The sequence below is a fragment of the Balaenoptera musculus genome, chromosome 8, assembly GCF_009873245.2.
Source record: "Balaenoptera musculus isolate JJ_BM4_2016_0621 chromosome 8, mBalMus1.pri.v3, whole genome shotgun sequence".
In the NCBI taxonomy this organism is placed as follows: Eukaryota; Metazoa; Chordata; class Mammalia; order Artiodactyla; family Balaenopteridae; genus Balaenoptera; species Balaenoptera musculus.
The window spans coordinates 24,968,568-24,996,239 of NC_045792.1; the positions used below are offsets into that span (position 1 = coordinate 24,968,568).

Sequence of the window (27,672 nt, forward strand, 5' to 3'; positions counted from 1 at the left end):
GAAATGGAAATATATATAAATAAAACATGTATATGTAAAACATATTAGGAATTCTGTAAAATTAGTACCTGGTGGTATATAATAGGGCATCATGGAATGAGAAGAAAACAATTAAACTTTTTTTTTAATTTAGCATGATTAAACAAAGTGGAAATGTAACTGAAGTATACCAGCTCATTGAGCTATTTGAAGAGTAATTTTATTTCTTGGGCTTTATTTTGTATTTGCCTCAGTTATTTGGAGACATAGAGGTAAGTCAAATCAGTATCTGGGTATATACCTAGATCCAGGTGAGTATAGGCGTGAAATAATGGTGTGAATTGTGACACATTTATATTGAAATTATGTATGCCTAAAAAAAGATGGAAACTTTTATTAGAAATATTTTTTATCTCCTAACAAGAAAAGTGTAATTAAAAAAAATTTTAATACAAATGTATTTGCATTAGTTTCTGAAAGTAAAGGAAGGGTATACACATACAAACCACGTGCATACAAACATTTTTTTTTTGACGGTAATTAAGTTAAAAAACACAATAAAATAGCACAAAATGAACTGAGCTCCTATATATTTTTAAGAGGCATGTAAATCACACAGGATTGTGTGGTGATTATCAGTAAGCTACACTCTATGAAATATTTGTCCTATATTACCACATACACTCCATTTTACCCTGCATCCTAATGCTGCTAAAATATAGCAGAAATCAGCAGCATAGCACAGGGAGATCAGCTCGGTGCTTTGTGATGACCTAGAGGGGTGGGATAGGGAAGGGTGAGAGGGAGGCTCAAGAGGGAGGGGCTATGGGGACATGTGTATGAATATGGCTGATTGGCTTTGTTGTGTAACAGAAACTAACAGAATTGTGAAGCAATTATACTCCAATAAAGATCTATTAAAATAAATCAAATAACATAAAATATAGTAGATTTGAAGGATAAATATAACAATTTTAACCTATGATATTTGTTTTCAGTAAATTCAAATTAAATATTTAAATGTGAATTTTAATATATGGCTTGTTCTAAATAAAATATTAACACATAAGTCTAGTTTTTGCAACCAAATATTTCATATAAAGATACTTGCCTCTTTACTACTGAAATATAGGATAAGTCTCCACATTTCACTCTTTTATCCAGTGGGTTTCATTTGCTTTTTTGTGTATTTTCTATATGAAATCAAAGGAGCAGTGAAGGTTGACAGGCTTGTAGGAGAGTAACATTGACTCACCTACCACCCAGCAACTTGCAGCCTTATAACTTTTATTGTTTTTACATAGAAAAATTCATCTTAAATTGAAATTTTGGTCTAATTCTGAAGATTCTGTTTGGCAGAAGTCATGGGTGTATCTGTGTTTCTGTGTCCTTGAGATTCAGAAATGCCAAAGGTGTTCCAAGATTCAGTAAACTTGAGTGTTTCTGCATGATACATGAAATGTATCATACTTTGGGATTATTTTAAAAATTTATTTTTGCATTTCTACACATCTCTATACTTTTGTTTTAGTTTAAATAACTTGTTACGGTAGAGAACTTATACTTTTAAAAAATGCTGGCTTATGTAAAACCTTTGTACAAAACGTTCCTCTTTTTAATGGCCTTGGCATCATTGTCAAGTGCCTGTTTGATTCCTTTCAAAGTGTACACATGTGACAGTTGCTCTGTAGACCTTTGGTGCATCTTGATTCCTTCTTTTCATGCTTTGTCAAACATAGGCTTGGCCGCAAAGAAACCTGTAAGTAAACACTCTGCTGGTAAAGAATGTTATGGTCCTGAACCTCTACCACTTGGTGTGTCTGGTTTCCTGCCGTGGCGTACTGCAGAACGTGCAAAAAGCAACAGGTAACGTGTTTGCATTCCCTGTCTTTTTCAGTCGTTCAGAATTCTTTATTTTGGAACTTCTATTATGTGGGAGGTCTCTGGTGCTTTCTATAGAGGCAAAAAGATAACTCACACATGGCTTCTGCCTAATGATCCCTCTAAGGAAGAAAAACAAAAAGTAATTGGGAGTTTCAAGTTGTTTCTCAAGTGTCACAGCAGAGGTAACCCCGTGGGAGTTTTGAGGAGACTAAAATTATCTCCAATTGTGCAGGTGAGAAAAGTTTCACTAAAGGAAGGTGTAGTTGAGCCAAGCCCTACAGCACAGAAGTAGGAATTCGGATATGTACGAATGGGAAAAAAGACATTTTAGGCATGGGAAATAGTTTAATGCAGAATGGATGAGAAATATGCATTAGACCTATTCTAAATCAACTGGCTTATTAACTCAGTAAATCAGATTTAGTGAGTCAAACTAGCTTTACCTGATTATTTATCCAGGGGACAGCTGTTCACAGTAATTTTTGTCATAGAACAGTAAATAAAATTGTTGAACTATAGCTTTAGGCTTGCGAAGTGAAATAGATTGCTCTAGATGATTTTTAAGTGACTTACTTGGTAGTATTCACGAAATTGGGGATTAACAATTGCTTAAGAAAACAAAGAGAATTGATTTTAAATAGTACTTGAAGTAGTTACTGTGTAAAATATCTGTTCAGTTGCTCATGTTAAGTTGATGTTTATAATCCCCATTGGACAACCGACTACTTTTTTGCAAATGGTAATGTGAATTGCTGTTGCATAAACTATAGTGTTGAATCCCCAGTCTTTGCACTTGAGTTTAACAACTCTGTGGTTTCCTATCTTCTTCTTGAGACACTTAATATCAGGTCCATCCTCGTCACACAGAGTGGTAGATTAGAGAATGATTAATATCACCATTTAAAGAAGGGAGACTGAAATCTCAACCATCCTGAACATAGGAACTGAAGGGGCCTCTCAGCAGTTCAGAGAGTTATCACCAAGCCAGTCGGCTGAATTCTGTTCAGTTTTCTCTGTAGCAGAGCCCTCCAGGTCCTTCTTTTGAGCTTATTTATTTTTATACCCAATTCTGTATGGATACTGTACATAATACTAAATAGTTGTATTAACTGAGTTTAACTGGTGATGTATTTACATCAAGATCTAACTTCATTTTGTTGATATCTTTTTAGGGGCTTTGCATTCATCAAAGCTCGTGATGTATGTAATCAGTTGCTGGTGTGTAGCTATCATATTTATGATATATAGGGCTTGAGTTGGGAAAGGTGGATGGTCATTCTTCTTGCTTTTTAAACTGACAGAGCCTTACAAGAAGCATTTCCCTCTCTGAAATAAATCCATGTAAAACATGTTTGGTCACTCTCCCAATGCAACTGTGTAGTTGTGTGGATTTGGCACACAACTGGCAGCCTTGTGGTTGTCTGTAAACAAGGAAGCCTGTTCTCCAGTCCGCAAATCAGCTGTTACCCAGTGAAACGAACTTGACTGCCATTTCTGACCCCTCACATGGAGCTGTCATACTCAAGAATGTTCATATGTTTGCAAGAAACATTGTTTGCAGGCTATATGTACAAATTCCTGATCTGAAAGCCAATATAAAGCAACATCTCCCTCACCTCTGCTCTCTCACCAAGGCCACACACATTCCCTCACTTATGGCCTCATGGCAAGCTAATACTGTCTGTATCAGATTCTCCTTCCCAGTGGTTCTGGGAGACTGCATAGTTGCTCTGTGAAAGGCACCACTGCTGAGGTTGAGAGAGGAGCATCTTGGGTGTCAGTCCTGCCCTTGCATGCCCAGAGAGAGGAGTGTGCACCTCGTTCTCCTGTTGGGATTTTCCTATGCTGCAGGTTTGCTGCTTGTTGTCAAAATGATGTCCTAGTGACTTGTCTTCTGCGTAGTTACATAATGCCAGCACACTTCTTTATGATCTGTAGAATTTATGGGGTTGTGGCCAGGTCAGGTTTTAAATATTTGGAAATGTCCAGTTGAACAACATTGCAGTGGCAGTGAAGCTTGACAGGAGAATTGTATTACTGTTACCCTAGTTTTGGCTTAAGGGTGATGAGAAGGTGAAATTTTTGATGGGTCAGTTTTAGTTGTGTATGTGTATGTGATTTATTTTTTAAAAATTCTAACATCTATCATACACAGCTTAGATATGTTGACTTTCTGATTATTCTTCTGATTCTTTCAGTCCCTTTACTGATGTATTTTCCTCTGAAAAACTACATTTTCTTCCAGACTGTTTTTGTCTGATAGTGAAGAATAAATTTTTTATTTGCAGTATAAAGTTGATCTGAGAGAAAATGTTTACCTTGGCTCTTCACTTGGCTTCTGTGAAAGAACCTTAATAAAATAATATGGGCAATTCCCATTACTAATCCTAACCATGTACAACAGAGGTCTGTACAGTAACATAGCAAAAAAAAGTTACTGTAATTTTACTTAGTCATTGCCTGTTTTAGACTAAGGAGCAGTGAGAGACATTTATAAATAATGATACCTCAGATCACTTTTGTTAAATGTCCTCTAATATTTGGATATTTGGTATCTGGCTTGTGTTATCTTTTATACAATCTTCTTTCTTTGCACTTTAGTTTAACAACTCTGTGACACTCTGTGACACTCTTCTTCTTGTGACACTCAGGTCCATCAGAATTTCCTGTGACTGTGAGAGTAGAGAGTCCTTCCTCCTCAGAAATCGAAGAGGTCGAAGATTCCTCAGAAAGTGTTCAGGAAGAGCCAGAGAAAATCAGTCTGAAACAAGAAGCATTGCCGGTACAAAGTTATCACTTTAAAGCTATAGAGAAGATTATTTTTCAAATGGAAGCCTGATTGCAACACGGCACAGCTTGTGTGAGGGTTCTGTTTTTCCCTCCCATCTGCATTGTATCCCCTTGAATGGTTCCTTAAGCTTAGACCAAGGTGAATGGTGGACACTTGAACTCTAAGAAATAAAAATCAAAACATGTCATTAGTAATATATTTTCCTTTCCTTAGAACCTTAGTATATTAGATTTAGGGAGAACCTTAGTGATCATACGATAAAGAAATTGAGTTCTGAATGAATATAGTCAGCTGATTCAGTGCTCTTGTTTTACAGATGAGAAACTTGACAGTTCTAGTTGAACTCTCTTTTTATAAGAGGAAAATATGGCCTCATTTTAAATAAAAGTTAAGTTGAAAAAAGTTTTGATGTTGATATTCTCCTTTCCTAAAATAAAAAATATCAAGAAGCTACATTATATTACCAAATAAACCTGACCTCTAATGTCATTCCATACTTTTGTTTGTATGGACAGAAAAGAAAAACTGATTTTCATAAGAAATTTTTGCACCTCAAAAATATTTATTTTATTTGAACTTAATGCAGAGCTGAACATTTCTAGTAAATAAAGGAACACTATTTGGGGGGACCTTGTCTCTGTGCTACAAAGTCCATGTTTAATTTTTTAAAATTATTTAATATGATTTTCTTTTCGTATGAAACATGAAACTTGACAGGTTTCAGAACTAATTATCCCATTGTTGTAGGATTATGGTAATTACTCTTTGATTTTTCAAAAGAGAAAGTTAGACTTTTATTTTTTAAATTAAAATTAATGATAATGTAGAGACATTTTAAGAAAAAAACTTAGGAAATTATGAAATGTGAGAGTAGGAGAAATCTATACTTCATGTAGAGTTACCCCCTTTCATTTATAAATGAGCACCTACAATTTGTAACATGTAAGTGGTTTATTAGTAAATGGCAGAGTACGACAAGACCCTAGAGCATCTAACCCACATTCCTTGTCATTTTAGATGTGATGTGTTCATTTCCTTCACGAGAAGACCAGGAGATTGTATTTCTAAAAGCAATGATAGACACTGGGGAAGACCAAGAAGTTTAAACACTGGGACCACAGAATAGCAGATTCAGAATGCACTGAGAACGCTTGCAGCTCTCCTCCATTTTCACAAGACACTACAATGATGGTATCAGAGTGTTTAAGTATATAAGCCCACAACAATCAAGAGATTTCAACATAGTTTTGAAAGACGGAAGACAAGTGGAAGAGTGTGAAACTGAAGCAGTAGAACAGATGAAAAGCTTCACCTAGAATAAGCACAGAGACCACCTGCAACTGAGGAGGATTCTGACGCCACCTGCAGAAGTAGCCCCATGCTCAGATGCGCATGTAGGGGAGATGGTTGAGTTAGTTAAAAGTGTGACAGAAATAGGGGAGCTCATTGAAGGTTTGGGTTTGGAGGAGTGGACTCCCAGCCCCGCCCTCACGCTCCTGAAATGAGATGATTTCATTTTGAAAACAGTGAAACTGGCGAGAACTAGGGCAGCTAGTATGAGTTTTTACACCCTAGAAAATTGTGTTTGGGAAGGATCCTATTACAGTTACTCCCCGCTTCTTCCTGCATAAGAAACCAATCAATCGTTGACTTCAGGGAGCTTTCTGCACTCATTCTTTTTTTTTTTTTTTTTTTTTTTGGTATTTGCTCATGTTGCATTTATTATTTGTTCATTACTTTTTTTTTTTTTTAAACATCTTTATTGAAGTATAATTGCCTTACAATAGTGTGTTAGCTTCTGCTTTATAACAAAGTGAATCAGTTATACATATACAATATGTTCCCATTTCTCTTCCCTCTTGCATCTCCCTCCCTCCCACCCTCCCCATCCCACCCCTCTAGGTGGTCACAAAGCACCGAGCTGATCTCCCTGTGCTATGCGGCTGCTTCCCACTAGCTATCTATTTTACATTTGGTAGTGTATATATGTCCATGACACTCTCTTACCCTGTCACATCTCACCCCACCCCCTCCCCATATCCTCAAGTCCATTCTCTAGTAGGTCTGTGTCTTTATTCACGTCTTGCCACTAGGTTCTTCATGGCCTTTTTTTTTTTTTTTTCCTTAGATTCCGTATATATGTGTTAGCATACTGTATTTGTTTTTCTCTTTCTGACTTACTTCACTCTGTATGACAGACTCTAACTCCATCCACCTCATTACAAATACCTCCATTTCATTTCTTTTTATGGCTGAGTAATATTCCATTGTATATATGTGCCACATCTTCTTTATCCATTCATCTGTCGATGGACATTTAGGTTGCTTCCAGGTCCTGGCTATTGTAAATAGAGCTGCAATGAACATTGTGGTACATGACACTTTTTGACCTATGGTTTTCTCAGGGTATATGCCCAGTAGTGGGATTGCTGGGTCGTATGGTAGTTCTATTTGTAGTTTTTTAAGGAACCTCCATACTGTTCTCCATAGTGGCTGTATCAATTTACATTCCCACCAACAGTGCAAGAGTGTTCCCTTTCCTCCACACCCTCTCCAGCATTTATTGTTTCTAGATTTTTTGATGATGGCCATTCTGACCGGTGTGAGATGATATCTCATTGTAGTTTTGATTTGCATTTCTCTAATGATTAATGATGTTGAGCATTCTTTCATGTGTCTGTAGGCCATCTGTATATCTTCTTTGGAGAAATGTCTATTTAGGTCTTCTGCCCATTTTTGGATTGGGTTGTTCGTTTTTTTGTTATTGAGCTGCATGAGCTGCTTGTAAATCTTGGAGATTAATCCTTTGTCAGTTGCTTCATTTGCAAATATTTTCTCCCATTCTGATGGTTGTCTTTTGGTCTTGTTTATGGTTTCCTTTGCTGTGCAAAAGCTTTTAAGTTTCATTAGGTCCCATTTGTTTATTTGTGTTCTTATTTCCATTTCTCTGGGAGCTGGGTCAAAAAGAATCTTGCTGTGATGTATGTCATAGAGTGTTCTGCCTATGTTTTCCTCTAAGAGTTTGATAGTGTCTGGCCTTACACTTAGGTCTTTAATCCATTTGGAGTTTATTTTTGTGCATGGTGTCAGGGAGTGTTCTAATTTCATACTTTTACATGTACCTGTCCAATTTTCCCAGCACCACTTATTGAAGAGGCTGTCTTTTCTCCACTGTATATGCTTGCCTCCTTTATCAAAGATAAGGTGACCATATGTGTGTGGGTTTACCTCTGGGCTTTCTATCCTGTTCCATTGATCTATATTTCTGTTTTTGTGCCAGTACCAAACTGTCTTGATTACTGAAGCTTTGTAGTATAGTCTGAAGTCAGGGGGGCACTCATTCTTAAATAGAAAATAACTGTCATTTGCCTGATAGTTGAGTAAAGTTTACAACATGAGAGAGGGGGAAAAAGAGTGAAAACATATCCTAGTAGGACCAGGGACAATTTAGGGAACAAAATAATTTAAGAAAAAACCCTGATTAGTATCCTGAGAGAGGTTTAAAAAGAGCTAGCAACTATAAAATAAGACTAGGGTGTTAATTAAAAAGAGAATGGTCAGAAAGCAAGAGAGGGGTCTTGGAAATAAAAATATGGTTGCTGAAATAAATTCAGTATGAATTAAGAAAATTTCTCAGTATATAAAAAAGAAAGACACAATGCAAAATGTGATAGAAATATGTTAGAAAGGCTGCATCTGGGAGATCCAACATGTTACTTTTAGAAACTCGACCCAGAAAAAAAATGGAGGGAAGCTGTCAAAGGGCAACAAAATTCCCCATAGCTGAAAGTAGATATCATGCCTTAGATTGAAAATAGTTACTCAAGTTTTGAGCAAGATGAACAAGAATAGACTCATACCTAAGCACCCTTCATTGTGAAACTTTAAAATACTGAAAAAATAAATTAAAATAGAATAAAATACTGAGAGGATACATCCATTCCAGAGAGAAAAAAAAGTTAGAATCTGACTTTATCATACTTGTCATCAGCACCATGGATCCTGGAAGGCATTAGAAAAGATACCTCGAAAGTTTTTCAGGCACATAATTTTCACCCTAGGGGTTGTATCCAGCCAAACTATTAGTCATAAGTGGAGGCTGAATAAGATATTTTGCACACAAAGAAATTTGAAAATTTTACCTCCTGTGCTACACCTTAAGCTATTTATAGAAATAATCCAGCAAAATGGGGCAGTAAACCAAGAAGGAAGGTAATAGGGGATTCAGTGCAGAGAGCAGCTAGTCTAGATTGGAGAGGCTTCTATTGATTGTGTGATTGAGAGCTTAGAAACACCTTGAGGCATATTGTACTTACTAGGTATTAGACACTGTTGGAAAGGAGGAGGAAGAGGAAGAGGAGAAGGAACTTGAACTCCAGAGGAGAAAAGGCTATACTGACATAAACATGAAGCAAACTAAACTATGGTTGATTTTTAACCTACTAATGGTGAGGAAGAGAAGAATCCACTTAAACTTGACACTATAGATGTCCCCTTTTTCAGTGACACACAGGGGTAATGACCACCTATGTAATTTGTTGTCCAAACCAGAACTTGTCCAAACTCCTTACACTTCAATAGTGTAAGGAGACGCTCTAATGCTGTAACATCAGGACAACAGGTATAAACTGGAACAGCCCAAGGCGGTTTGGGGTATGTGGTCACCCTGCACAAGGGCAGTGACACTGACACAGTATGGAACGAGGTGTAGTCTATACACAGAGACACAGTACGTCTGCAGTGGGCAATATTAACTTAATTGTAATAATGGCAATACTGTCTTGGTTTGCAGCTTTTATTGTCAACTTGCATGTAATAACAAATAACTAACCTAAACTATACTTAGTATGTATTAGTATTAACTTGGTATGTACTGAAATGTATTGTGTACTAGTATGTAATTAGTATATATTAGGCTCTAAGTATTTTTGCATATATTAACTCATTTAATCCTCTGAATAGCCTTATGAGGTTGGTGCTAATATCATTCCCACTTTTGAGAAAAGGAAGCTAAGAGACAGGGAAGGAACTTGCCCAGGCTGTACCTAATTTAGGGTTGGATCGAGGCTTTGAGTTTAGGCTCTCTGCCTGTTCTCTTAAACCTTACTCCGTACTGACTCTCAAATAACAGAAGACTTAACTGCACATAGAACAGAATATAAATTTCAACTTTGACAACGTAAAAGCTAGGTTTCGAAGGTAGACAGGAGGTAGAAAAAAGGGAAGATAGTATGAATGTCCTCATTTTACAAAGCGTGACGTTGAGAGAGTTTATAGTTGATCAACAATGTCGGTTTTTAAGTATATCACTACAAGTCAAAGAGATCATGAGCAGTGGAATAACTAATGATGACATAACTTTACTGAGCAGTGTGGACATAGGAAAGAGTGTAAAGGAACTAAACTCTTACTTAGTAAGTTAGAAAGTGAACAGATAATGCCTCCAATTTAGTGAGAAAATAGTCATGTAAGAGTATTACTTGGAAATGGAGAAGAATTCAAAATAACAATAGTTGGGCCTCCCTGGTGGTTCAATGGTTAAGACTCTGCCTGCCAAGGCAGGGGACACAGGTTCGAGCCCTGGTCCAGGAAGATCCCACATGCCATGGAGCAACGAAGCCCGTGCGCCACAACTACGGAGCCTGTGCTCTAGAGCCTGCGAGCCACAACTACTGAGCCCACGTGCCACAACTACTGAAGCCTGCACACCTAGATCCTGTGCTCCACAACAAGAGAAGCCACCACAATGAAGAGTAGCCCCCGCTCACCACAACTAGAGAAAGCCTGCACGCAGCAACAAAGACCCAACACAGTCAAAAATAAATAAATAATAATAAAAAAAAGAATAAAAAATAACAATAGTTGACGTAAACCTCATAAAAAAGGAAATCCAAACAGCCAGTAAACACAGAGAAGTGTACAACTTCATTAAGTAATAAGAGAAAAGTGAGTCAAAACCAATGAAACTACATGCCAATCAGATTGACAGATACATAAAATCTGGTAGTATCAGGTATTGTAGACCTGGAATACTATGGGAATCTTCTACCCTGCTTATACTGGAGTATAAATCGACGCAACTACTTTGGAAAGCATTTAGCACTCTCCATCAACTGAAGGTATATAAATAGCCTGTGACCCAGCAGCCCTCACCCCCGCCCTGTGTAAATACACCAGAATAACCGGTACAGCAGGATTCCTGTCCATGATTTGCATTAGCACAAACTGAAAACAAACCAAATGTCCATTAAGAGTCAAAAATTAAATAATGTGTATTCGTACAGTGGGAAAACTATCAAGCAATAAAATTGAATGAACGAGATCTACAGGCAGCAATGTGGATGAATTTTTTAAACCAATGGTGAGTGAAAGAAATAAGATACACAAGACTTCATATACTATGATCCTCTACATAAAGTTAGATGTTGAGAAAACTAAACTCTTTTGTTAGGGATGCATGCAGGTTAAAGGAAATGATTGTCAAGAAGTGAGGATGGTGTTTAACCGGGAAGAGGGAAGGAGCTTGTGATGAGAAAAGGATATGGGGGGGTTTTGAGATACTGACAAATATCAATACTTTCAGATTTGAGTAGTGGTTATGTAAGTATTCTCTTTTTATTTGTCACATTGACAGTTTTGTTCTGTGCACTTCTCAGTACGCATATCGTATTCTACAATTAAAAACCTGAGTAAAGAATCGGTCGCTTCTTGAATGCTGGATGTGGGAGTGGGATGAGACTATTTCATTTTCAGCCCGTCACTACTGCTTGCATTCACATGTTCATTCATTCAGCATTAATTGAACATATGCTGTGTACCAAACACTCTTCTAATTTTATATGTGTTTTAACTCGTAATCCTCACAAGAGCTCTGTGATATGGGAGCTTATCTCCTCACAAAAGCTCTGTGATATGGGAGCTTATCTCCATTTTATAGATGAGGAAGTTGAGGCCTAGAGTTATAGAACTTGTCCAAGGTTATATAGCTAATGGGTAGTGTCAGGCCCATTTGCCTCAGAGAATCTGAATTTTTACAATATAATCTAAAAGAGAAATTTAATTACTAATTATAAGCAAAAAAATTGCACATTAAAGAAGATGACAAGTTTTCATCTATCCAGTTAGAGAAAAACACACTGTGTTTCACACACGTACATCTTGTATTGGCAGGGATTTTCCTTATTAAGCAATTATTTATTGACCGTCTACATTGTGCTTAGGCACAGGTGCTGGGGATAAACACTTAATAAAATACACCCCGTATCTTCAAATAACTTGCACTCTAAGTGAGGAAGTAAGCCAACAGTTATAGTAGAGGTTATATACTAAATGATACATCGCTGATGGCAGTTTAAAATCTCAGAAATCTTTTGGAAAGAAGTTTGGAGATAGGTACCTCAGAGCCTTAAAAATGTTCACTTGCTTTGATCTCAAACTCATTTTTATGGACTTATTGCAAGAACGTTATTCTCAATATGGAAATAAGCCTTCATGCATAAAAACGGTTATTTTGTCTGATAATGTTGAAAAGTTGGAAAGAATTTAAATGTGTAAAATAGTTAACCAGTAAACCCACTCAGTGGAATATTTTGTAGCCCACAAAAAAAATCAAGGTTATGAATCCCTTGATTATATGAGAAATGATTGATTTCAATGTCAAATGGAGAAAAGTTGAACATAAAATTTGATATCCAATATGATGGGAGCTTTGTCCCAGAAAAATCACGCTAGCCAGTGTCGAGAAGGGAGGAAGGAGAGCAGATGACAGGAAGGAAAATTATTCCAAAGCCTTATCATTAGTCTTATTTAAGTAATAGAATATCAAGCAATTTTACTTTCTAACTTTTTTGGTTCCATATTTCCATGTAAGGGACATGAATTATGAATACTTTGTAGGAAGAGGGTACACTTTTTCACAGAAATTTAACACTGTGTTCTAATTCCCTCCATTAGAGGGAGAAACTACTTCATGTAATTGCACTTTGATGTGCTATTTAGAACCAGTCAGGAATTTTAGTCTACTTTGCCCTGACTGTGGGGAGGGTTTTTTGTTTGTTTGCTTATTTGTTTAGAATTTCTTTGAAATCAGTTTTAGAAGATTGATTAAACCATTATATTAAAAGTAGAGGAAGTTTGTAATTTTTTTCCCTTTTTCCCAATTGGAAACTTGACTGGCTTTAGTAATGAAACATTAAAGAATTTGAAGTTCTTAGACTCTCAATTTTTAAAACATGTTCTGAATATAAAAATAGATGTTCATTGAGCAAATGTTTGAAAACAATGAACAACTTATTGAAGGAAATAAAAGCCACCTCTGCATGTACACACACCTAATCTGCTCTTTTGTCTTAAAAAAGTATCAAAAATATTTTGCCATATCCCTAAATATTCTTCTACATCAGAGAATTTGATTAAGCTTATGCATCATCTCCCAGGAAAAACGCACAGATATATTTTGAATGTAGAACTCCTGAATCCCATTCATTAACTCTGGTGGAGACCTCTTGTCATTCTTTTCTTAGTGGCTTCATAGCGCATTCCTTCAGACGGTGAGCTGTTTTTATTGAAACCAATCCCAATTTGGAGGCTCTTAGCTTTCTTCTAGGGTTTGGTTATAAACAATCTTATGTCATCATGTTGGTAGATAAATCTTTGCCCACATCTTTGATTTTCTTAGGGTAAACTCCTGATGTAGGATTGTTGTTAGGTACCAAAAGCTACTCTCCAGAAAGTGATACCAGTTCCTCTCCCAATGATGGCATATAATAGAGTTCCTCATTCTTTAAGTGATTGTTCAAAGCAGTTAAATTGTATAAATATACCTTACTGTTTTCATAAGTATAGGTATTCTGATTGTTTATCGCTGCATAAGAAACCACCCCGAAACAGTGGCCTAAAACAATGACAGTCATTTATTTTGTTCACAAACCTGGAGGTTGAGTAGAATATTAATTCTTTTACTACACTTTTACTGATTGAAAACAATACCTATTAGACTAGCTCACAGTTCTGCAGGTCAGAAGTCCAGGCACAGCGTGACTGGGTTTCCTGCTCAGATACAAACGGGAACATGTGGTTTCCCTCCTGAGAGTGTTAAAGCACGGGAAATTTAAGTGTAACACATTGAGCCCCAAAAGTTGGATGTTCACCATAGTTTGTGTGGGTCACAGAGCTGAAGTCAAGATGTCAGTCTGGCTGTGTTAGCATCCAGAGGCTCTGGGAAAGAATGTCTCCAAGCTTCTTCGGCTTGTTGGCATAATTCAGATTCTGCAGTTGCAGGACAGAGGTCCCAATTTCCTTGCTGGCTGTCAGTCGGGGGACAGTCTCAGCTCCTAGAGGCCTCTCGCTTGCCTTCCCTGCCACAGCATTGGACTTCTTCAAAGCCAGCAATGGAGAGTCTCTCTCTTGTCCCTTTTGTACTTCAATTCAGAAAGAGTTCAGGTCCTTTTCATGGGGTGCCGGAGTAGGTCACATCCACATAGAATAATCTCCCTATCTTAAAAAATCAACTGATTTTGACCTTAATTCCGTCTGCAAAATCCCTTCACTACAGCACCCAGATTTAGGGTTTGATTGGATAAGTGGAAGGTTTGTGTACTTCAGTAAGTAGGAGACTTAGGGGCTCTGTTAGAATTCTGCCTATTGCAAGCAGTGTCCCCACTTCAAGGACCGAAGTGTCTTAGTTCCTAAAACCCCTAAGAGAGTTTATCAGTGTTCATTTTATTTTTTTGACCTTGGTGAATGGGAAGACTACCACCTCCGTGAACAGTAATGGCACCCAGCTTCTTGAGTCTACAGTGTGGCTCTGCTACTTAGTGGTGTGACCTTGGCTGTGCTGCTCTACTTACTCTACTTCTCTGCCTCTGTTTCCCTCATCTGTAAAATAACATGGAGTTAATTAGTCATGGATTGAATGTTAGAGGAGTGGAACAATGAGCAAGATGTAGCGTTGGCCCTTTAGCAGTGGAGTGAGAGGGGAAGACACACAGCAGATGTCTCATCCTGCGCGTGACATGCTGTGACGGGCATATTCAGGGCGTTTAGTCAGTGTTTGTGGAAGAAGAGGGGGAGCTGTGAGGCAAAAAAAGTCATCTAAAGAGGCAGTCCCTAAGCTAAGTCTTAAAGGACTCGTGAAAAACTGGTGAGTCAGCCAGTGAAGGGCAAGGACATTCAAGGCAGAGAGGACAGCGGAAGTCCAGAGCCGTGAGTGTGAGAGGGGTGTGTTACGGAGCCACAGGCACAGGCTCTGGAGCATCAGTGCAGTGTCACCAGGCAGTGGCAAGTGCCCCTAAAGGAGGCAGCGAGGAGGAGGAGAGCGGTCTTAGCCATCCATGTGCGTGGAGCTGGTTTCCTCAGAAAATAGCTAAGGATGGAAAGGACAAGTTCAGGTGGCATTTTAGACCACTGACGTCAGTATGGATGAGGAATTTGAAGAAGCTTGGAGACAATTATGCCCCACTCTTCTGAGGAACAGTGTTTTTTATTTTCGAGTGGGACTTTCACGCTGCCACCTCCTCTCCTGTCCCTACTGAAATGTTTATAGGCCGGCAGAAGGGAGAACCTGGCTTAAGTAAAGTTAATCAGGTTTCTTTACTGTACAGCTTCTCGGGGCTGCTGTAGGCTAATGTTCATTCTGGATCGTCACAGCAGGCATATGGTACACAGCCATCCTCAAAGCTATTTGACTCTAGAGTCCTTTTTTAATAGAAGTGTCTAACAACTGGTTCCACCAAACAGCAATTTGGTAACTTCTAGACCAGGTAATAGCAAGAAGAAAAGGGTCTGAAATAAGGTATAAATGAAGGGAGGAAATAAGTTCTAATTTTATTTAGGAAATTACAAGCAAGACTTGATCTTGGGAAGTAAGGAAGAAGTAGGAGGCGGAGGCTGAACCCCCATCTGTGTGACTAAGGTTGGGTGGTGGTATCATTGAGTTTGGAAATAGGGGATAAAGAACTGAATTGGGGAAAAGACTTTAGTTCTGCACATGTAGAATTTTAAAGCACCTGTAGAATTCAGGAGACAAACTGGTAGATAACTGGACATGCACGTGAAGACATGGAAAGATAAAAATTTGAATGTCATCAGCACTTAGCAGTCATTAAAATCATGAAAATGGATGAGAGTTCAGAGAATTCTGAGTACTGACAACGTTTAAGTAATAGCAGAGAAAGAATTCTGGGAAGGAGAGAGGTGATAGAGTTTCAAGAAGGAGGAAGTAGATGACAGCGTCATCCTTCAGAGAATGTAAGTGTCCTTTGGATTTGGGCAGTTGGGTCTGCAGTGACCTTAGAGCAGTTCAGTGAAGTGGTGGACAAGAAAGCCAGGTTGCAATAAATTGAGGGCATAGGGCTGCCTGTCGGGGCCAGGCGGGGCTAGTGAAGACAGTGGGAATAGGCTGCTCTGAAGGAGTTTGGATGAAAAGAGAAAATAATTAGCAAAAAAGAATTTTTTAGAATGAGAAGGACTTATATATATATATTTTTTTCCTATGGCCACTGCAGGAGGGCCAAGCTCAGCATCTCTGAGCTGGGGAACAGAGTTCCCATTTTTTTTTTTTTAATTAATAGCTACTTTTATTTATTTATTATTATTATTATTATTATTATTATTATTATTATTTTTTTTTTTTTTAGCTGTGTTGGGTCTTCGTTTCATGCGAGGGCTTTCTCTAGTTGCGGCAAGCGGGGGCCACTCTTCATCGTGGTGCGGGGGCCACTCTTCATCGCGGTGCGCGGGCCTCTCACTATCGCAGCCCCTCCTGTTGCGGGGCACAGGCTCCAGACGCGCAGGCTCAGCAGTTGTGGCTCACGGGCCCAGTTGCTCCGCGGCATGTGGGATCCTCCCAGACCAGGGCTCGAACCCGTGTCCCCTGCATTAGCAGGCAGATTCTCAACCACTGTGCCACCAGGGAAGCCCGGGACTTATATTTTATATGTTGAAATGAAGGAACCGATAAAGGAGATCCTGAAGATGTAGATAATAATTTAGAGAATTGGGGAAACATGGGCATATGAATAAGAAAAAAACCTTGCACAGTATATAAAAATCACTTGTATCCTTCGAGTTGGATGGATACTGGTAAGTTTGGGAGGAAATAAAGGTAAGGAGATAGAAGTTAAATGAGTTTATACTGATAGCCGCAGTTTTCTTTGACACAGATTTTTCAGAGACACATATATACACATACATAATTACAGTTTTAAAATTCTTTCATAGTTACATGTTTTATTAATCACGTCTGAGAAAAGTCATTGATTTTCATTTTGTACAGCATTATCTTGTAAGTACAAGATACAGTGACAACTTCCAAGCTTTTTGCATATCAGAGCTGAAACTGAAATTATCTCCATAATTGAATTTTCACTTCTTATTTGTAATAAGTTTATCCTTAGGAGGATACTTCATAATGTTTGATCACAGATGAGTTTGGGCATTGCTATCACTCAATAATGTTAAGCATCTGTCAGGTTCTCTCCTATACTATATATTAATTTTTTCTCCATTAAGCAAATATTTATTGACGGCCTGTGGGAATAAGATACACCTAGGTCCTCGTTCCTTGGTATATTCACAAAAGCCTCTGAAACTAAATTTCCAAGTCAGGCCATACTAAGGCCTGGCACAATAAGTTTTCATCATTAACAGTTTTTTTGTGTTTGTGGTTTTTTGGGGTTTTTTTTGTTTTTTTGAAACAAGGATAAGACACTGTCTTAACTCAGTAGTTGTCCATTGATTAATAAGTCAAAGAAGACATTGATGAAGCATGGTATTTTGAATATCCTTTCCACAGAATTGGTAATGGGCCGTCCTGAAGCTCTGGTGAGATGCTTATCATTTTCAGATTTTGGAGTGGCAGAGAAAACCCTATTATACCTTGAATTATCTCTAGAAACATGAATTCAGCCAAATAAAAACAGTGCCTCTGCCTACTGAGGTTGTCAATTTCCATCTTAAAAAAAGTGAACATTTCTCCTTTAGATTAAAATCAAGAAAATCCCCTCTGTCCAGGATGCAATAATGGGGTACAAGAAAGAGGAAAACTGAAGGTATTCCCTCTTTACACCTGAACAGTGAATTCATTCTGATATCAAATATTTGTTATGATTCTGCTATAACCAGGTGCTTTATTGTGTTTAGAGATCAAGTTACTGCTCATTCTTGGTAAGTAAGAAAAATCCATGTTTTAGGACTCTGAATAGTAACTTTATATATATATATATATATATATATATATATATATATATATATATATATATATATAATAAATATATATATTATATATATGTTCCACCTATTCAACAAAATTGTAATTTTCATCATCTCTTACAAATGATGAACTGTACTTACTCTTTGGAAAGGGCTTATAGGGAATTAAAGTCTCCGTATACTTTTTATATAAGACCATGGAAACCAAGTTCTCAACTGGGAGCAAACTTAGGTTTTGCTATGAAGGTTTATGCTTGCCTGGCCTTAGAGTGGTAGGCCAGGATCTCAAGGTAAAGTTTTTTTCGTCTAAGTTACTTTCATTGAGGCCACCCTGAAAAAATTTGGAGGGAGTATTTTTTGAAATAACTTTATCCCAGTAACCCTTTAAAAATGCTTCAGGGTATGCGGAACATAACTGTCAAAATGTTCAAGCAACTCTCGTTGATTTAAGTGTAATTGATCAGGAGTAATAGAGGAAAGAGCTGGGTACAAAAGACAAAAGACCCGAGGCTATTTCATGTATGTTTTTGGCTTATTGTACAAAACAGAGACAGTCTCATACACTCACGCAGCCAAGGTCCCCTACTGTTCTATCCTTTTAGTAGAAATAAAAGAGAGCTAGTTTCTCAATAGCAGCATTCTATCCTTAAGTGGGTACACAGTGATATTCTAATGGTCTCTGGAGCAGAGAATAATTACGTGGCAGCTCTGACCTCCAGTCACCGGGTTCTCTGTAACTTAGTCTTTCATGGCCAAGGACTATACTCATTATTTCGATTTATATTTAACATCTCAAAATTGAAAGGATTCCATGGACAACAAAACAGTAAGTGGCTTCATGAAGTGTTTTAGTATGGATAAAATAATAAACTATAAAAATACAAATCATCAGTAAAGCTTTTTCTTTCTGGAGAACTATATTCAGAAATTACTGTAAGCATCTAAGGTGTGCATGTGTGTTTTTTCACCCATGATCATGTTTGTGTGTGTGTGTGTGTATGTGCATTCCACTGCTACAGGAGACATGCAAAATAATATCAGATTTGCAACTATATGAAGTACTGGTTTCTCCCAAGAACTGTGTGCTCGCAGGGTTCGTTCAGGAAGGTGAGTGCCTTACCACCACATCGCAGTCATGTCTCATCACCTTCGGCGGGAATAATTTACACTTTAACCTTACATACAGGCGTATTAAATTAGTATTACTCATCAGAACTTGCTTATTAATAAAACAAGCTGAATTAGCCACTGCAGAATCATATTTGGAAATTCAATGACACTTTTACATTTTTAATAAAGGCTCAGAAATATTATTGCAGAGCAGGTGGTACAGAAAACTGTGGTCAAATTTGACATTCATTAATAATTGAAGTGTGGAACGTGACAGGTGAAAATTGATATTGATTTCTTTCCTCTAATATTTGGAAGAGTTCTAAAAGGTAAATAAAATGAGATAACAAGACATATCAAATCTCACTGATTTCTTTGATCACCTCCTCCCCACATATCACTCCTTCATCTACCATGTTTTGAATATTTCAATGCCCATAGTCTTTCCAGTTCAGTGCATTATAAAACACATTCAAGCTGGGTTTCAGTCATATTAGACTGAAAGCTGAACTTTTTATGAAGGATTATTTAAAACAAAATGCATCTTGAGCCCAACAGCCTTTGAAACCAAACAATCCTGGGAGTTCAGTAAGGAAATGTCAACACTGTGGAGAACTTTTGGATTCAGAAAATTCAGTAATCCTATTTGATGTATGTTAACTGTATCAATATTAACAACCTTCTGCTTGATTTCAGCACTGATTTGAGAGCTGAGTTACTACTGGTCTTGTATTTTAACTAGTTGTGAAAGCACTGAGAGAGTTGTTCTTGGGTTGATCTTGACCTGCCTCTGAGAATGCTCTCTGTTCTATCCATCTTGAAAAGCTTTATTCAAGGGCATTTCTCTGCCTTCCTTCTTCTCATCTGCACCCCTTGGGAAAACAAAAGATGCTCAAATATAGATGTTAACACTGCAGATGCTCTGTTTGGCAATGGTGTCTTTCAGCTTCCCAATAAAAAATTATACTGCTGACCATCCATTTGACTGAAAAGTGACTCATTTTGCTGACAGATATCTGGATTGAGATGTCAAAAGAAATAGGTCATTTCAAATTTCCTTATTAATTTTAAGTCATAGCTTTGTGTTGCAACACTACTTGTTCAAAAGTTAGATCATGAAGGTTCCTTCCTATGACCTCCAAATAATTAATCAAAATGTTCTTCAATAGGCTATATAAAAAGCAAGCAGAATATTCCTAATTATCAATCTTTCTCTTGAGTCATATAGTTCCTATAATTTCAAGGAAGAGAAACTCAAATGTAAAGTGTTACAATAGCCAAGCATACCAGCGCTGTTATCTAACCATTCAGCAATTTTCTCTGCCAAGTCACTCTGAACCTTAGACTACTGAGAATGTCTTTTTAATTAATTTTTAAGGTTCTCCTCTTTTGAGTTAAAAAATGGTCACAATTTTATAAGTAAAATTAAAGAAAAAACACAAAATAGACCATCTGAGATATTTCCATTAGGCATTATATATATATAAATATATATATATACAAAATTTTAATATCTATACATATATAAATGCACTGGGATAAATCTCCATCTTCTGTGTCAGTCGGACATAGGTCCATTTTCTTAGGAATAGGGAACTCCTTTCACAATGGAAGTGAGGAAATTGGCTGGACCTTCCTTCTTGAATATAATTCCATGAAGCAGCCATTTAAGGTTGTCTGGATCTTGGTTCCTTCTAGCAATCTACTACTCCAACAGTGTGTAGTTCATCAAATTCAGGTCTTTCTGAAGCCAGGCTAGAAACACAAAGTGAGGTGGACGACTGAGGTAACTGACCAAAAAGGAGGAAGAAGAGAGCAAAACAATTTCCCAATTTCATTTTTTCCCATATTCTCTGTGCTTTACAAGGGAAAAAAATATTTGGGTCTGAGTTCCTTTCATTCATAGCCATTGTTGGTTCAAAGTCTGAGAAAAAAAAAAAAAAAGGTAAAAACGAAAATATGGAGTCCAGAATTCTGTTAGCTCTCTTGCAGGCAATATCACAACTTAAAAGGCCTTCCAAAATGAAGGGATAAACTTTTAAAAATATAGCCCAATCTTTTCAATCTAAACAAGTAAACACTAAAAATACATTTTAGAAATCCAGCAAACACACTAACCACAGTCAAAGCAAAGGAAGGCTTATGGCTTACCAAATGACAGTGGCTATCTACAAGAGAGAGAAAGAGAATACTCCAAAATTCTATCTGACCTGGCAGAGCTCAGCACAGCTACTATTCTTCTTTCCTAAAATCAAGGCATAAAGAATTTGAATAAAACTTGCCTAAATGTCATCCACTGCCTCCAAAAGCAAATTAAAGAAGGGAGTGTCCAGAAATCAGGATGAAGAAAACTGCTTAGAGAAGACCATTCTCCTATCAGTGGACCACCAGGGTTTTTCTGGGTAATAAAATGATAAGAGACCTTTTTGTCATCTTCTTTTTATAATTTATACATGTAAATTTCAGTTAACATTTTAAAAATATCCAATCAGAATGACAGGCATTTCCAGAAGTATCAGTTTTTTTAATCCTCACCCTTTTACACATGTGAAAACTGAGGCTCAGTATAGCTGTCAAGGAATTTTCCTAAATCATTGAAGGTGTAAATTTGGAACCTAAGTCTCAATCAGTTTCTCATTTTATCTTGGCTAACTTCTTAAAATTCTGTTTAGGGACATGGGGAGGGGGAAGGGTAAGCTGGGACGAAGTGAGAGAGTGGCATGGACATATATACACTACCAAATGTAAAATAGATAGCTAGTGGGAAGCAGCCAAATAGCACAGGAAGATCAGCTCGGGGATTTGTGACCACCTAGAGGGGTGGGATATGGAGGGTGGAAGGGAGACGTAAAAAGGAGGGGATATGGGGATATATATATATGTATAGCTGATGCACTGTTATACAGCAGAGACTAGCACAACATTGTAAAGCAATTATACTCCAATAAAGATGTTAAAAATGTATATATGAAAGCTAACTATAAAATAGATACAGTGATAATATATCTGAGAGGTGAAATTATGGCTGCTTTTTAATCTATTTTTGGATTATCTGATTACATGATTTCTCTATAAAGAATATGAATCCCTTGTGTAATAAAAGTTACTCAAAACGAAAACCAAACCAAACCAAACAATTCTTTTTAGGAAGAGAGGATAAAATGAAGGTTTGAGCATAGAAATCATCTAGAAATCACTGAAGATACTGGACTTGTAATGCAGTTTCATTTGTAGTGGGTTTGGCTTACATTCTTATATTTAGTTTTATTTCTATACAGTTATCAAAGAAAGAGAAAGAAGTTGGGTAATATTTGCATTTGCAACTAATCAAAGCAGAATTGCTTTTAGCTTTAACAAAAAAATCGTTTTGTGATATCAGATTAACATCTTTATTCTTAAATGGAGCATAAATAACATTTATTGGCTAAGATTATTTGCAATAAACAAGACTGTTTACTGTTTACCACCTAGAAGATGACTATTTGTAAGTCTCACTGAGTATGCTAAAAGCTTATACTGAGCTCTCATTTTACCAGAGTGAATTTAAATTAACTTCAGCAGACAGAATTAATGAAACCGGGTAAATGATGCAAAGATATTCCACAGGGTATTCTGTTTTAATTAGAGATAGAAAATGTGAGTCATTAGAGGTTTTTAAAAATGTTGCATTCTATTACTTTCTCATATTTTAAATCTAGGAATATAGATGAAAACTAAAACATGTTAGCCACCTTAGTTCAGTTTTTAATGTATATCAGCTCTGAATTTATATTGAGTGAATAGTAAAGAGTCTGAATGAAGAACATAATCTGGAGGCATTCAGGTACAAGTCATAAATTTTATTAGAAGTTGAGTGTTAATTAACAGGCAGCTATATAACTTAACTATAAAGCCACTACAATTCAAACATTGTAGCATTACTACATGAATGAACACATATACAAATTAAACAGAAAAGAATATCCACAAATACTTCTAAGTATGTCTGGGGAGTTTGATTGTGATAAAGTCAAGGTATAATCTCTAAAACTGATGCCTAGAAAACTACACACCCATTGAAAACTAAAGTCTGTACCTCACACTACATACCAAAATAAATTACACCAGTTGCACATGTAAGAAGCTTGCAAGTTGCCACTTTATCCTAACAAGATGTGTCTTTTACAAATGTTTTCTCCCACTCTGTGGCTTTTCTTTTCATTATCTTGATAGTGATTTTCACAGAGCAGAAATTTTCTATTTTAGTGAAGTCTAGCTTATCAATTCTTTCTTTCATGGATTGTGCCTTTGGTGTTATATTTTAAAAGTCATTGCCATACCCAAGGTCATCTAGGTTTTCTCCTATGTTATCTTCTGGGAGTTCTACAGTTTTGTGTTTTACATTTAGGTCTGTGGTTCATTTTGAGTTAATTTTTATGAAGGATATAAAGTCTGTGTTAGATTTTTTTTTTCTTTTTTTTACTATGGACATCCAGTTGTTTCAGCACTATTTGATGAAAAGACTATCTTTGCTCCATTGTATTGCCTTTGTTCTTTTGCCAAAGATCAGTTGACTGTATTTATGTGGGTCTATTTTGGGGCTCTTTATTCTGTTCCATTGATCTCTTTGTTCTTTCACCAATAACACCCTGTCTTGATTACTGCACCTTCATAATAAGTCTTCAAGTTGGGTAGTGTCATTCCTTCAACTTTGTCCTTCTTCAGTGAGGTGACAGCTATTCTGGGTCTCTTGCCTCTTCATTGGACTTTAGAATCAGTTTGCCAATATCCATAAAATAACTTGCTGGGATTTTGATTGGGATTGCACTGAATTTCTAGAGATTAAGTCAGAAAGAACTGACATTTTGATAATACCGAGTCTTCCTATTCATGAACATGCAATATCTCTCCATTTATTTAGTTATTCTTTGACTTCATTCATCACGGTTTTGTAGTTTTCCTCCTATAGAGGTTGTACTTATTTTAATAGATTTATACTGAAGTATTACATTTTTGGCAGTGCTAATGTAAATAGTGTGGGGTTTTTCTTAACCTATTCCACTTGTTCATTATTGGTATATAGGAAAGCAATTGCCTTTTGTATATTAACCTTGGATCCTGCAACCTTGCTATAATCACTTATTAGTTACAGAAGTTTTGGGTCAAATCTTTAAGATTTTCTACATAGATGATCATGTCATCTGTGAACAAAGACAGCTTTATGTCTTCCTTCTCAATCTGTACAACTTTTATTTCCTTTTCTTGCCTTATTGCATTAGCAAGGACTTGCAGCACAATATTGAAAAGTTATAATAAAGGACGACATCCTTGCCTTGTGCTTAATCTTAGTGGGAAAGCATTGAGTTTTTCTCCAGTAAGTATGATGTTAGCTATTGGTTTTTTGTAGATCGTACTTTTCACGTTAAGAAAGTCCCTCTCTATTCCTAGTTTACTGAGAGTTTTTCTCATGAGTGCATGCTGGATTTTGTCAAATGCTTCTTCTGCATGTATTTATATGGTTTTTTTTTTTTTTTCCTTTTTTGTCTTGGATGGATATTAATTAATTTTCAAATGTTGAACCAGCCTTCCATACCTGACACAAATCCCATTTGGTCATGGTATATAATTGTTTTTATACTTTTTGGCTTCAACTTGCTAACATTTTGTTGAGAATCTCTGACACAATTTTTATCACATTTCTACTATAAAAGGTTTGGGATTCTAACGAATTTAAGGTATTAATTAGTCTTATCAAATTTTGCTTTTTATTCAAAGATACACCATAGCAGAACCCTGAGGGAATGGATGGTGAATGGTAAGGCCTGAATTTACACTTCTTTTATTCTTTATACCCTGAACCCGTCTCTCAACAAGTGTTTACGGTTGATGTTTATTTTTTTGGAAATTAGACATAGCTCACTCCATTCATTCATTCAACAGATTCTACAGCAGAAGGGAGGCTTCTAAGGAGGTAGGGTGCATTAGTGGGGCTGCAGGTTATTACAGGGAATCCAAGCAAGGCCTCATAATGGAGACGGTGATATTTGAGAAAAGACCTAAAAAAGTGAGTGGATGAGTATTGTAGATACTAAAAAGAACAGCAATTCAGGTAAAGGGAACAGCAAGTGAAAATGTCTGCTACTATACTTGTTGAACATCAAGGACTAAAGAGTATAAGGTGTTTGGAAAAGAGTGAGCAAGGAGTAGAGGTGGAGGAGATGAGATCAAATATATAATGTGGAGGGTAATCATGTAGCAACTTTCCAGCATTTTAAGAACTTCAGCTTCAACTATGATGAAGGGGAAGACACTGAAGTCACATAATTCTTCTGACTTAGATTCTCAGAGGGTTCTCCGGCCACTGTGTTAAGGACACATTTCAGAGGGATAATAATTAAGATGACAGACAACGAAATCTTAATCCTGAGTGGTAATAGTGGAAAAATCGAGAAATTGTCAAATTCTGGTTCTATCTCAAAGATACGGCTGACACATTTTGCTTCTGTATTGGATGTGAAAGGAGAGAGAAAGAAAAAAGTCAAAGATGAATCACATTTTGTAACTGAGCACCAGGAAGAATGGAGCTGCCCTTTTCTGTTTTGGAAAGTCTACAGGAAAAGCATGAGTGACTGTGTATTTGATTGCAAGGTATATTAAGTTTGGGATGTCTATTAAATGACAAAACAGTGATATTCTGGTAGTAACCAGTCTTGTTAGGTGGACCCAGTCTGTAAAGGACAACCATCAATCTACCTAATCTGCTCAATTTGAAGACCCATAAAGGACTTTGGGGCATTAGTGTGAAGAGGGCTTCCTTCTGCGTTTGTGTGTATGTGTGTTATTTGCTTTGACACTGTGGTTAGGCTAAAGTAGCAGTATTCTGGGCTTTCATCTTTGGCAACTTTTTTCTCACCAAGAAGCTTTTTTATTGGATTGACGCCAAATGAGTATTTGCCTGATTCTTCATGTCCTGATTCTTTAAATATTTTCCTAGTTTGGACAGCCACAAATTTGGTTAGTATTTGTTAATTTCACCCTTCAGCTTGGACACACTTGAAGCCAAGTGAACTCCCACCACACTGATGGTAGACTTCATCTGAGCACGCTCAAAAGAGCACAGAAGGTTGTCCATGGGGAGGGTACTATCAGAGGCTGATTGACAGTATTTGTGTTGTAGACCAACTTAAGGGCAAACACATACGGTTCTTATGCTTTCCTGCTCCTGATAATAGGCAATGGCAGGCTCTGGATCACAATGTTTGAACCCAGCAGGAATAGTTTTGCACTATATGTGGCATGACTATGATAAGGGGTATGTATCTTATCTAGCCTGTATCTTCTTTTCTATGCTACACAAATACAAGGCTGTCACTTTCTGAGACAATAAACTTTCTCTGGCTGTGACAGATTCAAAGCAGATGCCAAGTTAGAAACATTTCTGAATTAGGTGATTTGGGTTCCTTGACCAGGTTAAAGAAACAAAACAAAACTCTTTTTCTTCTTGGTTTCACATTAAAACAATATGAGTTAGTCTAAACTATATGACCAGAAAATAGAAATACTAAAATAACAGGCCCTTATCATTATTATTTTGATATAATAAATAATAGAGGGATATTATTTTACTAATAATTACCAGCATTTAGTAATGACAAGCCAAACATTAAGCCTTTAGGAAATTTGTGAACGCCTTCATTTCTTACAATAACTCTGTCAGATTGGTACCAGTATTTATCACCATTGATGAAGAAACTCAATTTCAAAGGAAGACACTGAGGCACAGAGAGGTTAAGTGTAACTTGTCCATAATCGCCCTAGCTGCTATGCTAGTCAGCTTCATCAACGACTATCACCACTATCACATTTCTTTAATTGGACTTTAGATTCAGATAAACAATTTTTCCTGGTTGCAAGGAAATCATTTAACAAGCCCAGATTACAATGCTTGAAATGTAAGTCTGAGCCCAAATCTGAGAACCCTAAACCATGTGATCACTAAAAATACTGAGTGTCAATTCTGAGCCTTCTAATATGAGTTTGCATTTAAAATAACAGGTCCTATTAGGAATAAGTGTACAAATGGCATTCTAGGAGGGGATATATCCAACAGGTGTTTTAAATTCCTTTAGTGGCAATGAAAAAGTATGAAGGCATTTCCTAAATGAGCTGATTTGCTTTTGGTGGGTGAACACTGAACTTTGTTTAAAAAACTTAACCTGAAAGTATTTTCTAAGTAGCCTGCTATTACTCTACTCAAAGTTAGCCTTGTTATCTCCTTTTACAAACAAGAATGCTAAGACACAGTCTCAGTTAGTATAGTATGGATAAATCATTTGCAGTCTTGGGTAAACTTGTACCTTAACAAGTGTCTTCAATTTGGGGAAGACATGAATTCACAATTGCCATTCTCTATGCATATTATTGCCATCTAAACTAATTCCAGCAAAAGAAAGCTATAGTTAGGTAGATCCTTTCATAAAGTGATGCAGTTACTCAGGAATGCTTTATAACCTAAAACGACTGGACAGCCAGTAACCGATGAATTATCCTAATGCTGATTCATCTGAGAGGTCCTTTATTCCAATGACTTTCGCTGCTATCCTTCTCTTTTCCTTTTGGGATTAAGAACTATGCATAAAGTCTTACTTACTCTAAGGTTCACCTTTCACTTCTCCTGTCATACAACTTGTCACTTTCCCCATCATATGCCACCAAATGCC

At 36.9% G+C, this 27,672-nt stretch overlaps 1 pseudogene; it reads left to right on the top strand.

Annotated features, from left to right (window-relative positions):
- LOC118899064 overlaps nt 1-11,195 on the top strand; it is a 33,794-nt pseudogene extending 22,599 nt beyond the window's left edge.
- Nucleotides 11,196-27,672: the final 16,477 nt, after the last annotated feature.